The sequence below is a fragment of the Aulostomus chinensis genome, chromosome 1 (genome assembly GCF_037954235.1).
Source record: "Aulostomus chinensis isolate RoL2024-O1b breed Wild chromosome 1, RoL_Achi_v1.0, whole genome shotgun sequence".
NCBI classification, from domain to species: domain Eukaryota; kingdom Metazoa; phylum Chordata; class Actinopteri; order Syngnathiformes; family Aulostomidae; genus Aulostomus; species Aulostomus chinensis.
Window position 1 is genome coordinate 1,345,609 of NC_141320.1, and position 4,130 is coordinate 1,349,738.

The window sequence follows — 4,130 nt, forward strand, 5'->3', positions numbered from 1 at the left end:
GTAAACACACTCAGGTGTGCCCAGCTATTCTTATGAGAACATTCGATCAACTTCATTCTACGTGCAGCCTAACCTTAATCTTAATCTTAATCTTAACCAACTGAATCTTAATCTTTATTTGAAACTAAACTCAATCCAGACCTTCACTCTGAAAGAACTCACAAACTGCATTGCGCTGCATCAGGGCCGGTCTTTGGTCCCCATGAGGACGAGGACTCCTGATCAATGTTGATGATGGAAATGGTCTCCAACACCATAAAACAAGAAATACACACACGTGTAAACACACACAGTGACCCCGCATGTCGTTTTTGCCCAACTTAAATTTTCATTCATTACCCAGAACCTCTCAAAAGCCCTGAAGAAAAATTGAATATTTGGAGTTTGAAAGCCATAAATCACATCCATATCATCTTGTCCATCTCAGTCTGATCTCATCTTTGTTGTTTTTTTAAAGGGGGACAAATTGGTACTTGGTTAAAAAAGCACTGTGGGAAAATGATCCTGCTTTCAGGGAGGTCTTTGGTGAGTTTGCTAACAATGCAGAGAACCATGACGGTACCAAGCACAAGGCTGCTGCCCTCTGCATCACAGCTACACTTTGGAGTCTGTTTGAACTGAATGTGAAGGGTCTGACATCATCACACCAGTACGACAACAAGTGACCATGAACCAAAAGAAAACCTTCACTGATGAGTCCATGGATCTCATTGATCTGTGCCATTTCCTGATCTTCAGGTTCTGTCTTTGATTTCTTTCTTTGATCTCTAAATTCTGTGCTTTGGTTTCCTTGGTCAGTCTTTGAATTCTGGTTCATAATAAAAAAGAACTCCCAGCATATTTCTGCAGACCATTGATAGGGATTTTACCAACTGCACCATAGCAACCCTCTTGCTGTCTGCTGTTGTGCCATTGAAAAGTAAGACAGCCTGGCAGTCAACAAACTGGGCTCAACAGAAAAATGTCAACTAAAGATGGATTAAAGACCAGGAGGAAATGTACCCAACCTACAAAGATGGAGGGGAATTGAGACCCACATGTTTGCCATCCTTGATGAACTGTCCACTGGTGCAGGGGATGAGGTCATGGCCATGATCTGGGAGCCAGTCCTGGATGTTAAATGCCCTGATGATGGACAGTGCAGTGGCAAAATGTCTGGTCCACTGACTGAACTCTGCCACAAGTGAGGAACAACAGTCAGCAAGGAGTAGAAACGAAGAGGAGAAATGGAGAGAACAGAAAGAATGAGAGATCATGGAGGAAAGAGGCTGATATTTGCAAGTGTCCTGACTACAACACAGCAATCTAGAGAAACCATGACCTGGATTACTGAGGACATCCACTGGCAGTTCATTTCTGTTGATCATAGGGCCATGCTGGGTGAAGCAGGAATGAATCCTGGGACTGAGGTTGTGGAGCAATGGTCACCTTTCCTGCTGAAACTGTCAATTCTTCTGCTTGGTTCTCTCCACAAAACCAGTCCCTTAACGGAGCTCAAACCCCAGTTACAGCTGTGAGAGCCCAGAATCGGACACACTGGACCATCAGGAACAGCTTTGTGCTTTCAAACAACAGAGACGACACTCAAGGACTCAGGGAACGCAGGAATCTCTGGCCTCAGCTGACATGTTGAATTTCAGCAACACTTCATGATGCTGGGTTTCGCAAACCAATGAGAAGATGAAGGAGGCCGTCAACTCCTTCAAGCTCAACATCTCCACTGCTTTACCCAGGAGGTCAGGAGGTCAAAGCAGAACCTGCACCCCCCACCTCTGATGTTTACTCCACACAGAGATGAGGGGTCTGTTCAGAAGAGTGAGCTGGAGTCTGGGCAAGTCTTTTCATTCAGTCCCTGGTTGAAACAATTGTCTCCACCAACTTCAGTATGGGTCTGGACCTGCACAGGTTACAATTCGTGTCTTGGTCCCAAGGGTTTGTTGAACCAGAGAAGCTTCAAGTGGTGACGCTCATTAAACCCTGCATGAAGGTCAACCTGCATTATCTGCTGTGCTCATTAGCAGGGACTTAGCTCCAATGGTAGAGTGCTAGCTTAGCATGTGAGAGGTAGAGGGATCCATGCCGTCCTTCTGAGAATACGTTAACTTGTTCTGTTGATCAGAGGAGCTGCTGGGTGATGAATGCTGATGTTTGTCCACTGGTGTGATAAAGTGTCCCCTGTTACTGAGATGTGGATGAACACCTGCTCAGGTCAAAGCTGCAATCAAACCAGGGACTCTGAACCACACAGTGAAGGAGTTTGTCATCAAGATTTATGGCAGCTTTGAAACTTCCCACCATCTCCTGAATGTGGAGCAACTTGTCCTGCCAAAACTGTCCCCTCTTCCATTCTTAATAACACCTGTCCTGACTGGCAATCAAGCTAGGCTGCAGCGGTGAAAGCACTGAATGCAGCCAGGATACACAATGACTCAAGCAACACAGGAATCTGTTGACTCAGCTGGAGAAGCAGAGGGTCCACCAAGACCAGCAGACACCTTCATTCTTGATACTTGATTTCAAGGGCAGCCCCTTGAGATGCACCATCTCATTTTGGAGGGGGTCCTGACAAATAATGACCAACAATACAACAATAATAAAAGTAGATTATATTTTCAACACAAGGACACACACATCATACACCCAGGTACAGGCCAACAATGTTCCCCAAAGCCCCCCCCCCCCCCACCATCCAGTATTCTACAAAGTATGATCAGAGATCCCACTGCAGAATAAGAGTGGGCCTGTGTTCACATACTCATACATTTAAACACCCATCTAAATAAATACTGCTTCCATGCACCATTAAAGTACACAATGCATATTCATACACAAATATCCACATATTTACAGTACAGAGAACAAACAAGAACAAGTAGAGAGTGAATCCTGGAGAGAAAAGGGGAGGTGCATCAGAAACAAGAGCAGATGTTTGAAAATGCTTGATGATTTGAAGATGAGAAAGGAAGAGAGAGACCCAAGTGAGGAGGAAAGGTTGTTCCAATCTGATGGAGCTTTAAATACAACCGGTCAAAGCAGACGTCCGTCCCCACTGATCCTGGATCTGCTCGACCTTCCTGCCTGTTAAAAGGAAGGTTTTCATCACCACTGTTGCAGGATGTGCTGCTGGTGGAGAATTGTTGGGTGTAGATTCATTGAAGCAGTTTGGTGCTGGACCTGCTCTACTAGTAAAGAGTCATGAGAGAACTTTGTTGTGATTTGGTTCAAACAAATAAAAATGACTTGACTTGATTTGGTGCCTCAGGAGGAGAAAATTTGGGCACAAAAGTTGGACAAGAGTGTTTGTGGAGGTTGTGGATCAAAGTTCTATTTATATACAACACATAAAGTCAAACAATGTGAAGCAGGCTAATGAACAATAAATCAAATATAAAAATGCTTTATTTTAAGATCTAGAATATCTTGTGAATATCTGGAGCTTCATTCCAGCAGCAGACCTCCTCAGGTGATGATTTCATATTTGACGTGTTTACCATTCAATGAGACTCATTGTCAGTCCATTGAAATCTACTGGTGTTCCTGGTGAGTTGATTTAACAACATGAGCTGACAGAATCTACGTTCAGGTAGGAACCACCACATCCAGGGGTCTGGACCTTTGAGCAGGCAGAGCCATCAAAGTAGCAGACTAAGCTAGCAGACGTTAGCATTGAGAAGAAACTGATACCTGAGCCTACTTTTGGGTCTGGTCACGTGATGACACAATAATATGACATTGTTGTCAGACTGACGCCTGCTCAGCACTGACCAAACACTGCCCTATTGCATCGTGGGAAATTTCTGCTTGGCTTGTGTCCATCAATACACACAAAGAAATTTATCTCGTGCTGCCGTGACCCGGATTCGAACCGGGGTTGCTGCGGCCACAACACAGAGTACTAACCACTATACGATCACGGCTTCCGCAACAGCAGCTTGAGCTTCTATGTCTTTGACTCATTGAGTGTTAGGGCGAACAGCTGTTGAACAGCTGATGTGCGACTGCGGCGGCCCCTGATGCAGGAGACGGGCCAGGCCCCGTTCAGAAGGTGGTGGATATTATTCGTGGTGTTTTTAGGGCATGTTCCCACCCATCTTCACGTGGGTGACAAAAATGGATTTTTTGTAAAGATT

General features: G+C 44.9%; 1 non-coding gene across 1 annotated transcript; it reads right to left on the reverse strand.

The window, feature by feature from the left end:
- Positions 1-3,845: 3,845 nt before the first annotated feature.
- On the reverse strand, positions 3,846-3,917 carry trnah-gug (transfer RNA histidin (anticodon GUG)). Its single transcript has one exon. It is a non-coding gene; the product is annotated as a tRNA-His (tRNA).
- Positions 3,918-4,130: the final 213 nt, after the last annotated feature.